Source organism: Monomorium pharaonis, chromosome 2 (assembly GCF_013373865.1).
Source record: "Monomorium pharaonis isolate MP-MQ-018 chromosome 2, ASM1337386v2, whole genome shotgun sequence".
NCBI lineage: Eukaryota > Metazoa > Arthropoda > Insecta > Hymenoptera > Formicidae > Monomorium > Monomorium pharaonis.
The window spans coordinates 30460408-30474692 of record NC_050468.1 but is presented as its reverse complement, the minus strand read 5'-3'; the positions used below and the strand labels follow the sequence as shown (position 1 = coordinate 30474692).

Below are 14285 nucleotides of genomic sequence, written 5' to 3'. Positions count from 1 at the left end.
ATAGAAAAACTTGAATAACAATTTTATTTTATATTACTTTTTAATTAGAATTAAATATCAAATATAAAAAAAATGTACAATGGAATAAACACCACTTCTTTATTTCTTTCTATCTTTTTTATAAAAAAATTTGCAGAGTTAGGTCTTGTGTAGGTGTATATATTCCTTTAAAATTATATTGCATAATCTACACTATTGTTAAAAAAAATATAAAGAGAATTTCCAAATTAATTTCCTATGACAACTTGATTTGTCATTAACGAACATATTTTATCATAAATTTTGTTTATTAGAACTTTAATTAAAATTAAATTAAATTTTAAACTAAACTGTTATTGACCAGAGATTTGCATATATTGCAAAAACACTAATATAGCTTAATTTGTAAATGCAATAACATCTTACATTTGAATCTAGTTTTGAGACAAGTCCTTGAGCGAAACATCTCTTTATCGCGACTATCAGAGCAGCACTAGTAAATTGCAACTCATATTTAATAATACTCCGGAACTGCTAACTTTCTTTCTAATTATTATCATAAATTATCACAATGTTGCGTCTTGCATAATGTTATGCCTGCAAAACTTAGAACGCGGATATTTTCCAATTTATTGATGTAGCGATATCTTCATCAACGATTGGAATGTACAGTTTTTTGCACGCAGAAATAAAATTATCGCTGTTATACGGTTTTCTTTTATACTTCCAGGAAAAGAAATTGTGCGATTGAATTTATTGCTTCGTAATGCGGTCACCGAATGTAATAAAAGAAGATATGAAATTTGCAGGGAAATTATTCTTACAATTAGTACAAATGGTCATACGATAAACAAATGCCTTATCCTATATTTTAATTTTGCCACGTTTTCTTGATTATAAGATACCTTCGATAAAGATATTAAATAAGTAAAATATAATTAAGTATTTAATGAAATAAATATTCAGTAAAGTAAAAATATTCACTTTTTTATTCTTATGTCTATTATTAGTATGCCATGTATAAATTTAATCAATTTTATTAAACACTTTCTTTTTAACTTATAAATAAAAACTACTCGGTTCTTTAATTTAAAAACTTTTCTTCTACAAAATATGAAATTAATTTTTATAGAAAATTATATTATGGTAATATTTCATATTTCTTGCTAAGGATTAGTATTCGTCGAAATAACTTTTCTTTAAAGATAATTTATACATGAATACATGATTGTGATTTTGGCAAAAGAAAGCATAATAAATCCATTGATCGTGCAAGCGATGAAAGAAAATTCCATCCGCAATGCGGTCGGCGACGGGCACCTGCGAAATTATGCCTGACGGATCGACGGTTTTTTTGAAGTAACTTACTTGAAAAGTCACGCGACGACAACATTGTGGTCCTCGTGCTTTGAAAGGCTCTTGCGGTTTATTTCAATGTCCGGCACAATGATCGCCATTTTTACAATTATTTTATGTATTTATTCACCATTTGTATTATATATTAAAATATATTAAACAACTAAAGGGAGAATTTTCAAAAATATTTTAGTGTGCCTTTTTCTACATGTATAATGTAGTACGCGTGCGCATTACCATATATGGAAAAGATGTATATTTAAATATTAAACATTCAAAAAGTATTAAATATTTAACACGAGCGCACGTTAAATTTGATTAATTTTATATTCATGTCTTTTATTAAAATATAACATATTTTTGCTATATATATGTAGTATCATAGATTAAATTATTATGAAATTAAATAGTATAGAATTTTTTATTTTTTATTTTTCAAGTAGATAGAATATTAATTAGAAATGTAACATTTCTTTATTACTTTGGAAGATTTTTATTTTTGCTTATAATTTTGTAATGTCTTAAATGACTATTAACACTACAGTTTAGTTTAATAGATGGATTACTTCTTCAAGATATATAATTATTATAAATCATCGAGATTATTTCCATTAATTACTAGCAATTTATCATGATTTCCTGCGGTCGAAATCGGATCGGTAACTGAAGTACGACGAGTCTGGCACGGTAAAGACGGGGATGCCGTCGGTGTAGCTTGGTTTCGGTAGTTGGTAGCCGCAGTGCTGGCGCAGCGCCCTGACCTCAAAACACCGGCATGGATCGATAGAAAACTTCCTTCCTACGCTTTGCGCCACGTTCACCATGCAGACTTAGCGGACTTCGTGGTAGGCCGAAGGAGGTGCAAGAAGATGAATATTGCGCGGTGAAACTTGAGACGCGTCTGTTTAACCGAACGAAGATTAGTGCGATGGAGAAAGTGCCAAGTGGAAAGACTATCTAAGAAAGTCCACTTTATTTGCGTAACATTATTAATCCCGAAATCATTGTTGGCGCATATAATTTTGCGAGTAATTGTGATATTTTAATAACAATCAATTCTTTGTCCTCTTAGAGGAAGCGAATCGCTAAAAAAGAGAAAAAATAAAACAATAGTTAATGAATTTAAAAGCTGCGAAAAAGAATGCGACTCTTCAATGATTTATGTTCCTTTTCAGTTGCTTGTCTGTTGCTTGTCGTTTCACGTGACATTACTAATAATAAATTTATTACGCTAAGTCATTCAGTCAATTAGTTCAGTTTGCAGAATCACTTAATTATCCTAGGTATTGATGGTATTGTCGGTTTCTTTACCTTTTTTTTTTATTATTGATTCGATCCGTAATGCAATATCGGTTTCACGTATACAGAACGTTGAAGCGAGGATTCGATGAGATTGCCAGTGCGCGATTGACATTGTGGTAATCAACCTTTGATGCGAATCGATGCTTATTCGGACAAGGTCGTGAAGCTCCTCTCAAGGATCATCGACCTCCCTCGCGTACATTCTCTTTCTCTCTTCTATTCTCGGTCTACACTCTCTCACGGTCTTTCGATCCTTCCGCACTGGTTGCTGAACAGAGAGAGAGAGAGAGAGAGAGAGAGAGAGAGGAGATTCGAAGCGTAACCACGTGCTGGCAACGAGCGAGGCGTGATTCTTCTCCGTTCTTCTTCTTGTTCTTGGCGCGCTACGGCGACGCACCACGACGTACGGCGAGGTGTCCGCCGTTTAAACGCAAGCACGTCGTTCCTACGTGTTTTCCACGTGCGTTTCTTTTCGCGTACGCTAAGCGTCCGTGTTCCGGAAGAAACGCTGCCGCGAAGACGCGGCGCGGCACGACGATGCACCTCGTCGAGCCGTTTTATTGCAACGTGCACACCCGACAATGAGGCGACAGTGTTGTTTACGAGGTGCCGATGCTACACCGCGTTCATGTTTCCTCATGTGTTTCCTTGTTTGAAGTGCAACCAGTGACCGCTCTCGCCCCTTTTCTTTTATATAATGTTGTATAGTTATTGTTATATAGTGAAAAGTTCTACTTTATCTTTTTTATACCTTGTATACCTTGCTGCTGTAACAGAATGTAGTTCTTTGTTTGATAAATAAATTAAGAAATAAAATGAATACATGATTTATGAATTATTTTAAGATTTAAAATTACTTGTCGAGCCTGTTATTAAATTTTTTCTCGCTTTTTAAAAAATGAAGTTTTTTTACATGTTTTTGGTACGTCTTGTACTATAAATTATAATGGTATTGTCCAATAAATAAATTAATCAATAAGAGCTAATATATGATTTATCAGTTGCTCTAAGTGAGATCTAAAATGATTTGTCAAATCTATTATTAAATCTTTTTTTGTCTTTTATTTTAGTGAAAAATTCTGTCTTATTTTTTTTGTGTGCATCTTGCATTATAAATTATAATGATCCTTTTTGTCCAATAAATAATCAATAAAGATTAATATATAATTTATAATTTTGTACGGAAAAGAGTATCAAATTACATTACTCTAAATGGGATTTAAAACGTCTTGTCGAATCTATTATTAAAATTTTCTCAAGCAGTAGAAGAGAATGACGTATGTTTAAATATGCATTACCGAGCAGTATGAGGGCAGTCTAAATATTATTACCGGCAATTCCGTCCGCGTTACTCGACCATCGTCTCTTTATGGGATATTTTTCTATTACTAAGGATGTTTTCGCACCAACGCGTTGCGAAATACGGCCGATCGATATTTTTGTGTGTCCATACAAGCGACAGGCTATGCGATGACAACGGCGAAATGTTCGTTTTATTAAGGTGTGCGTGTGTGTGTGTGTGTGTGTGTGTGTGTAGCGAGAGAGGTACGACTTCCTCCTAGTTTATGAGGTGTCGATACCGTGTCCCATGTAAACGCATATAAAGCGGGTTTACTTTGCCAACACACATACATGGTACGTACGATCCTTATACGAGCGAAGAGACGCACGGACATCGAAGTGGAAAAAAGTAAGATATATAGGAGGACGAAAAGACACACACGTACATAGAAACACCACACTTATCGCCCGCTTATTGCGAAAGACTTTACGACACGGCGCGACGGCGCTCGCAGATTTTTCGTCTTTCCCCAAGAGCTTTCTCAGCTCTTGCGGTTCTCTGCCGCAATATTATGGACCACGTCGGAACGATCTTAATATCCGCGCGAGTGTTTTCTTTCAATAAAAATTTTAATCGAAGTTTATGATCCCGTGCAGAAGCTGCTTACTCTCTCGCTGAGGCAATTCAAGATTATGTAAGAAATACAGTAAAAAGATCTATTTACATTTACATAAATATAGCTTCTGCAATTACGGTTTACAAATCATCAGAAAGAATGACATAATCTCTAAATTTCGTGAATAATTTTCATCGCCCTGCAAAACAAATTTAGAGACGTCAAAAATTAAAATATTATTAAGATATTATTTGACGTCACTCTCGATGCAAATATGGCACAATGGTATTATGAATTGACAATAAAAATTTCACAATAATTGTGCTAAGATTATACGCCATAACGCAATAGTTTCATCCGATTAAAATTTTTGAATAATATATATTTGTCAAAAATTAAACAAAAATCTAAATTTGATATATTAATATTTTACGATTAAGTTAGAAAGCTTTTTATTTTTTATTTAAAATGTTGTGCTATGGTAAATATGTAATATTTTATGTTGAAATATTTCTATATTATAATTTTTCTATATTATATTATAATTTGTTTTATATTTTTGTAAACATGTACATATATGACGTTATTAAATACATTTATAAATATTTTATATTAAAGCTAAAATGTGTTTCTTAATTATTGAATTGTTTCTTTCTAAATTTAATTTTGCAAATACAAACGTCTGTAAATAATTTGTAATAGATATGCTTATAGTTTTACGAAATATTGTGTCGAAATTAATTGCACAGTTATCAATATTTTACAAAAAGTTAATACTTTTACATCTATTTTTGTAAATATATTTATATAGTTGCAGATTATAATTTTTATGCGAAATTTCGTCATATAATTTAATAAATATTGTCATGTTGGAAATTTCGTTTCTTGGGTAATAGAGAATAATCAATAAAGAAACTAATTTGGTAAGTAATAAAAATACACATCTCTTGCATCGACAGAAAAGGAAACATCCATAAATATTACAATACTTGTCAATTTATGATAATTGTATACACACGCATTATAAATATGAAAGAATAATGCAGATTAATAATGAAACTTAAAATGAGTTTTAAATGATACGGCTGATTTCCAAAATGCATAGACAAATAGATTTTATATGATAAGTGCTTCGCAAATGTCGTTTATATTTAAAATCTGAACAAGCAACGTAGCGCGTACAACCCGCTGTTGGCATTTCAAGGAATTGTCAACGGTTACCCTTTTGTATTCTACGATCGGGGTTGCTCGTGATTGCTATGAGAATTCGTTGGCATTTAAGTGACGGAACGTGCCGCAACATATACGAAATTAATGAAACATAACTTTACTCGAAATATTTATTACCTCGTATTTGATGTTAATATTAATTTTTTTGTCACTTGTTATTTCTTCTTCTTTTTTTGCGCTGTTTACATCTATTTTCGTATAAAGAGGAAATATCTTCTTCAAGTTACGTTGTATAAAATTGATGTTAAGATGTTACAAAGCTAGAATAAATTTAAATTTTAAATTCTTCATTTTATTTTATATGAGTTTAGATTGAAGTTCCAAAGAAACTTTCCTCCAAATCTTAACATACAAGTAACGAGTACCTACTTTTTCATCTGTATTTTTAATTATTTATATAATATAAAGATACAAATGTAAAATACAAATAACAATAATGTAAGAATTTGTGTTAAAATTTGCCGTAAAATACCTTTTACTTACTGCACATTTTTCTGTTACTTTCTCTTTCTCCATTACTTCTTGAGAAGTAACAATGATATATTCGTAAGACAAGTCTTTGAAGACGTACTATAATAACAAATGATACCTTGCGTAGAAAGGTGAAGGATTTATGGGCGATTCACAAGTGTATGTATTGTTATATAATAGTCATCATGTGGCTATTGTGCTCGAAGATATTCTTTCTTAATTTTTTTATAGCTCACATGTAAAATGTTTGAAACAGTAGATACATTACAGATAGAAATATATTTACTAAAATTGTATTTAAATAATTTGTTTTGCATGTGAAATAAAAGAAGTATAATATATACACTAAAGATAAGGAAGAGCACTTAAAGCTAGTGGGCATTGAATAAAAGGAAAATCGATCAACGAAAAATTTAACTTTAAGGTTAAAATAGTTTTATAAATTTAATTATAAGTAATAACATAATAGGATGTAAAAGGTATAATACAATTAAGTTTAATTGTATGTTACAAAAAAAATGTGTCATATTCATCACAAAATTTGCGTGTAGAGTTATACTAATTATTAATTAAAGTGAAACATATAAGTTGACTAAAATCTATTAAGACACTTTTCCCTTTTTTGTAACTGTAATTATAACAGGATTGCATGACACGCTGTACTAAACAACCTCATCATAAATGCACTAAATTAAAACATATATATACGGCACTGATGGGGTACTGACGATACCCTTTGGTATACCAACTTTTACGATCGCGCGCGTCCTCGTGACATTGCGCTCCGACAAGATCAGGATGAAGAGTAGGTCGGGCCAGGTTAATGTCGAGACGTCTAGGTCAAGGAGTGGTCAGTGGTCTCGATCGCTCGTTTATCTCGCAGTTGCGACCTACTTGGCTACTACCGGTAATGTTAATGTCGTCATTTTTCAGCGCTAACGTTCGGACATAACAATGACGATGGGAATTTTATTTCTCGGTTTTGTGCTCTTTGTCTCTATGATAACCTGGAAGAGCTGCAGTATTTCGACGGAGATCATTGTTCGACGAAAAACGACCGATCGATTTAATCCTATCATGTTTGAGATCGAAAGAACTGCGTGACCGTCATTAAAGCCGGGTAATCCTACGGTCACCTTTCTTTCCCTTATCTGATGGTGGACGCGATAGTTTCATTTCTAATCGCGGACAAATGCAGAAAATAAATGCAAATCGTGCATTTGCATGGTCTTCTTTAACAAAATCAACCGACTCGCGTGCTAACGGACTCGTAGGCGTTCTCGGAAGCCGCGGCTCTGGACGAGCACGCTAACTGCAAGTCTTGCAGTTCCATGAAAATATTCTCGTCTCTGTTCCTACTAACCTTCCTTGTATTTTCTAGCTGGGCGTACGCTCCAACCTGCGATATGTAATCTTTCGTATCGTGATAAGCTTACTTCTTTTTTTTTATTACTGTTATAAAATTTGCCGCTTGTAAATGAGAGAAGAAAGAAAAAAATTTAGAATAAATACAATTAGAAAAAATATTATCACACAGATTGGAACCAAGTTTATTAAATTTAATTAAAAACTTTTGTAAAATAAATTTTTACAGCAAAAAACATTTTGTATTTACGTTGAAATCGGTTCTTGTTAAAATTTTTATGTTAAAATTTAACACATTTGCTCGTTACTTTAACATAATTACTGTTGTGTTAATTCAAGTGAAGTGTAAGTTTTTAGAATTACTGAAAATAGTGTAAAAGTAATACAATGTGCACGTATTTTTAATTTTACACAATAAATATGTTCCTTATTATCAGTGATAGAATTTGTCTATTAAAATTGACAAAATGATGTTGAGTTTATTCTATAATATAAGACTGTTATTTCTCGACGTAATTTCGTAATATATGTACCATTAATGTTATAATAGTGTTAAATAATATCTTACATGTGTTATTTTGGCATAATTTTTTCATTAAATTGTTACATAAAAATTATGTCAAATTATAAAATTTACATTTATTTTTATGTTAAAATATAACATAATATTTATGTTGCTATTTAACATATGCTTTAATATGTTAAATTAACAAAAAAATTTCCGTGGACCGTTTGGGACAGGCGACATCCGTGTAAATTTAACACAAATTTTTTTACTGCGTATCGACTCTTTTTTATTCGTCCAGTATTTTTTTACTAGAGACAAAAGGATCGAGGGTTTATGTGAAACGAATGCTAATGCCGATGTCCACTGACGTTGTGCGACGTTTATATGCGGCCAAGGGTAAAAAAAGATAAGTGAGTGTAAAAGAGGGATGGCAACGATATGGCTCGTCAAGATCGCCGTTTCCGATTAGACCTACGGCCATGATGCGCTGGCACATTTAACGTCTACCACATTGTTATTACTGCTTATTATTTGTCCACCGTCCATCGGTGGACAACGGACGGTGCATTCGCGTCGGACATGACAATGACAGGGGGGGGGGGGGTGGCGTGTTGTTTACACTGGGGAACGCTGCGTGACACCGGCGGCGGCGGCGGTGGTAAACTTTAATTATTCTCCCTCCTGCAAAAACATCCTCTCCTATCGATTGGGGAATCCGCCGTCGCTAATGATCATTTCGCGTAATTAGCTGATGTCTGAGCGAAATATCAACGAAGTGTCGTGCGTTTCGATACGGTCTCTTGGCAATAACTCTTGGTCTCCTTAGGCCAAACGATCGTTCCCGAGGAGGCGAAGAAAGAAACGCGCGTCTCTATCCGTGGTTCGTATATAACTCTCGGCTCCGTTTGCAGCGGCGGAAATCACGATGATGTTCACGATGACTCAGGAGAGACGCTCGCTTCGCCGCGGCGCGGAAATCGAAGGGAGAGAGGATTCCTTCCTTCCCGCGTGACGCGGTTGATTTTACAACGCGCCGCGTTGCGATTCCGATGCAGCCCCGGCGGCCGTATCGGCGCGCGTAGAGCGCTCGTTCGTAGATTAAACAGCGCTAATGATCCGTATCGCGATCCCGTTAGGCCTGGCTCGCCTCCTCCAGCGTGCATCGCCGCGCCGCCGTCGTCTCCGCTTCCGCTTCTGGCCTCGCGCGAACGTGGACATCGCCGCCGTGCGGCCGGGGGGGAATCCTCTCTCGCTACTACGGGAAAGCTCTGTAAATCCTTTTATGCATACCACACACACAGCCTGTACCGTTGATAAACCGATGGCTCTATTTCCTTTATGCGCGTCTGTCGGAAAGTTTCACTCCTCAATTAACTCGATCGTCATGGGAACTGGAGCAAGCAGTGCCAATTTGCAGTTGGAGATTACAGAACTGGGGGGAATTACGGAACTAGCATTTGAAACTGAGCTCGAGTGAGGTTTAACAAAAATTTAAATGAATTTCGAAAGACTTATTTCTCGACACGATCCCGTAATATATGTTACATTAACATTATAATAGTGTTAAAGTAACACGTAATATGTCTATACTGTAACATAATTTTCTCATTAAATTGTTACATAAAAATTATATTAAATTATAAATTTTACATATATTTTTATGTTGAAATATAACATATATGTTGCTATTTAACATATGCTTAATATGCTAAATTAACAGAAAAATTTATGTGAACCGTTTTGGACCTGCAATATGTGTTAAATTTAACACTGATTTTTCAACTCTGTAAAAACACCAATTTACATAAAGATCGAGAGTAAAAAATTAAATAACTTTTAAACCAATAAGAGAATTAGGCTCAAATTTTGCACAGATACTCAAACGTAATGATAGAACGATCTAAAAAAAAAAATTTTTTAATTTTTGATAATCAATCTAAGACGTGACACGTAGTACATCCTTAACTAGAAAGGAAATATAAAAGGGAAGACTACGTGAGACGTAACAAAAGTTATGGCGAACGCAATCATTTTGCAACGCAAATTAATACGGCGCGATGCGCTATTAGGATAAGGCACGGAACGGGCCGCAAGATAGTCCAGTAGTCATTAACTATTAATTATGCGCCTAATTGCACGACGCATTAGAACGCTCACAGAAAAGGAGATAATAATAATAATGCAATTACAAATTATGCGGGGAGACCAATTACGTTCGGCGCGCAACGACGTTCGTTACAGCGCGGCGTTAACAACCTATGTAGTAACGCGATAGACGATAAACCGCCATCAGCGCACACCCAGGACGACGGAGGACGATGCTGTCCTTAGAGCGTCGGGGGGGGGGGGGCGTCGCTCCCCGTCCCCTCTCCCGCGCGCGCGCATGCGGTTCCGCGATTAATTACAAATAATTAGCGGATAATTCCGCGGCGAGCGAGATAACGGTACAAGGACGTACGCGCCGTGTATATCGTTCATTGTTCGCGCGCGTTACCCAGACGCATTGTTGCGGTGCATCCTGCTGATGCGTTGCCACCTCTCTCCCGTCCCGTCCCTCTCACTCTCCCGCCGGTCGAGCCTCTTCTTTGAATGAATCAAGGAAAAAAAAAAACAAACACTTTTCGTGATTCGCGAAATCACGCGAATTCTTCATGACGCTTTTCTACCGCTTGCTATTGAAGTCGCCGATCCGCGAGGGACGCCGAATGATTCACGCGGGAAATTTTCTTTGCCAGGATCGTATCCGACGCACAGTCGGTTTTTCTCGTGAGTCGCAGGCAGGCACTCCTGCAGGCTTTATTGTTTCCTCGATGTCGGATCGCGCCCAGACAATGAGCCGGTGGTTCGCACGCTTTGACGACGACCGCGGCGCGTCGCGGTATTCTCGGCGCCGCGGTAATGACCCTGCTTCGTAATTGTTTTAAATGCCAACGGAGTAATAGCGCTTACGCGAAAGTGTCATGTGCGAAACGAGAGGAAGAGCGTAACCTTTTCAAGCTGTTTTCACGCTTGGCGGGGAAGAGAAAATGATAAAAATTCAGAAATGTAGATTAATACCTCTTATATATATTATATTCCTACATTATAACATAATTAAATAAATTACATAATAATTAATAATAAGTAATTCAAGAAATAAGAAGAGGTCGTCGAAGCGAATCTGCTTACAAATAATATTTTTATATTAATAATTAAATACATTTTTCAGTTCCTCATAAACTGCATGGTTGTCGGATTTAAAATGCAATTGCGAATTAAAGTTAATGAAATATCTTAAATTTGATCATCAAATTTAATTCCAGCTTATCCTTTTTTTCATATCCTCGAATTATGCTACTCCGCTGTTTCAACTTGTCGTTCTTGTCATTCCTATTTTAATTAATATCTTTAAGCTAATATGAAAATTGATAATGACAAAGTTTAAATAAGATAAAGCGCGAGAAAAATAAAAATTAGAAAATGAAAAAAAAATTAATTATGAACATAATAATAAATTTTTCGAGATACAGTTTTCTTAACATTTAAATTGAAATTAAATTTAAATTTTTTAACATGTATGTAAATGAGTTTAATAAGTAAATGTTTTTCTATAGTTAGAAATTACTCATTATCGTTAAGATCTTCTACGAAGATATTTATTTAAAAATATTTTTAAATTTTACGAGTGAGAGAGTTTATTGATATTACCATTACATTAAAATTGTTAATATTTTAAATGTTTTTTTTTACCTTAACTGCTTTTCTATAAAAAATAGATTTGTCTCGGGGCTCGTCATGCAGACATTTAAATGCGTTTGCAACTGTTATGAGTCTTTCGCGAATGATTCATGTTTCACTGCAGAATGCTTCGTATATCAAACTCACCTTGTTTCTGTTATAGCCGGTTTACTTTACCATAGTTTCTCTGAGAAAACTTCTGATTTAATTTCGCCATATATATCATTTTATGATATATATCATTTTTATGATGCTTAACCGTTTCATAAAAGCAAAAGAAATTCGAAACGGATGTAATACATCATGGAGAGAGAAAAGCATATTTGTTAAACTCAGTCATTGTAACGTTGCTATTTGCGCTATTTTGTTGGCGCCGCAATTAATAATTCATATATCATAACATATTGTTTTGATCGAGAAAAAAGCGTAACTAATTTTTCAATAAAAATTTAAAAAAAATGTTTTTAATGTATACACTAATTTTATGAAGCTGTTGTAATATTGAAGCATACTAATTTCTATTCATATTTTTTAATTATTAGAATATAAGTTACATATATTATTGTTAAGAACAAGAAATAAGAATCAAATAAAAATCCAATTAGACTTAGAATTTTGTCGTATGTTTTCAGGTATCTTGAAGAAATGGGACTGGTAGAACGAGAAGCCGAGATGCAAGAATTGAATGCTCCTAGACCAGGCAGGTCGAGAGATCTCTTCGGCGTGCAGTTGGAGGTAAGATTCATGTGGGAATTTCATTCAATTAACCGAAATGTACAAAGATTCACACAACAAGTTTCGCGAAACTTATAAAATTATTTCCAAGGCACTAGGTTTGTTAGTGCAAAGAGATCTTGAAAGTGAGAACAATCGGGAAAGAGGAACGAGCGTAGCTTAATGCACGATCTCCGGTATCCTTGTCGAGGGTGAGAAATATATTCGAGCTAGGATTAGCTATCCATTCACCTGAGAGCATATACTGGTTGACTTCAATGGTCACTTTTGCCGGCGATTGTAGTGTAGGCCATGCAGTGAGAGGCTCGACCCAGAAAACTCGTATCGGTTCTGGTATAGCGGTCAGCTACCTGAAACCGAAACGACCAAGGAAAGTTCGATCGTTGCACTCTCCTCCCTGTCGCGGCAGATCAATCTGTTATACCTTTCTCCGCGTTTGTTTTCTGGCGGATCGTATGGGGTACTAGTAAAGTCAGATGTTGATCGCCATCTGGTCTCGAGAATTTGTGCCTTGATGAGGAATGCTTTCTAATCACGCTTTCTTATATTTCACTTTTCCATGTCCAATTGCCACTTTCTTGACTATCTTTTTACAATGATAAAATAAATAATCAATTATTGAATCTTTTTACAATTCGATAGAAAGGTTAATAATTTATAAGTATAAAGAGCGTTTAAATAGGAGCGTTTAAATAGTATCAATAAAAATTTTTAATGACTTGAGTCACATGCACACACACGCAAACACAGACGCGCGCGCGCGCAAGACAGAAAAATTGTTAATTAAGAAATGATTTACAAAATTATTTTGAAGAGAAATTAATAAAAATTTAGAGTTTTATGACGAGAACATGTTTGAGAAGATTGATGTAAGAGTTTAAAACACTGCCTGTGAATTGATTTATAGAATATATAAATCTTGAAAATATAATCTCTTTATTTTTAGAGTTGAATACGAATTTAAACGTAAATTCTAAAAATAAAAAATGGCGAATTTAAAATATAGCGGTTAAAATGTGAAAAGTTTTAAATTATATATAATTTTTATATTGGAGAATGTATAATTAGGATGCTTACAATTTGAGTTTAAATTCGTGTTTAATGACTTCAAAGATATGAAAAAGTTATATTTTATAAAAATTAATTTTTTAGAACAAAATGTGTCCATGATTGGTTCATAAATTACATAGGTTCATGAGTAAGATTAGTTTAAGTGAGGTTATAATCTTAAAACCATTTTTGTTTAGTCTAATTTTGTCAACAGTAATTTTGATCTCTTATTTTAAACCTTGTATAAATTTGTAGCTTAATCAGTGGTTATTAATTATCGAAAAATATCAAAATTGTAATTTTTATCATTTATAGTAGATTTCTCAGAATCTTGACATAATGTGATAAACATATTCTAAGCCTAAAGTTATGATTAACCAAAACCACATAAGAAATAACTTGTTAAACCTCAAATTTCGTATTGTACAGTATTGTGTAATAATTAACGAAACTGCATGATTATGAACGAATAACGAATGACATATTATTATTGAGCAAAGACAGTCACGCGATGACATTTCGTGAATTATTACACAAATGTAGTGCAACCATTATTTTAACATAAATTAATTTTTAATGGTAGCTAAAGATTTGATGTAAGTAATGGTTTCTCGATGTTTCGTTGTTATTACTAGTATTTAATGAGCGTCAGTTTAATTGATCGATGCGCCCGT

The 14285-nt window shown here is 34.1% G+C and overlaps 1 pseudogene; it reads left to right on the top strand.

The window, feature by feature from the left end:
• Positions 1 to 14285, top strand: part of LOC114255463 — a 58262-nt pseudogene that overhangs the window by 32231 nt on the left and 11746 nt on the right.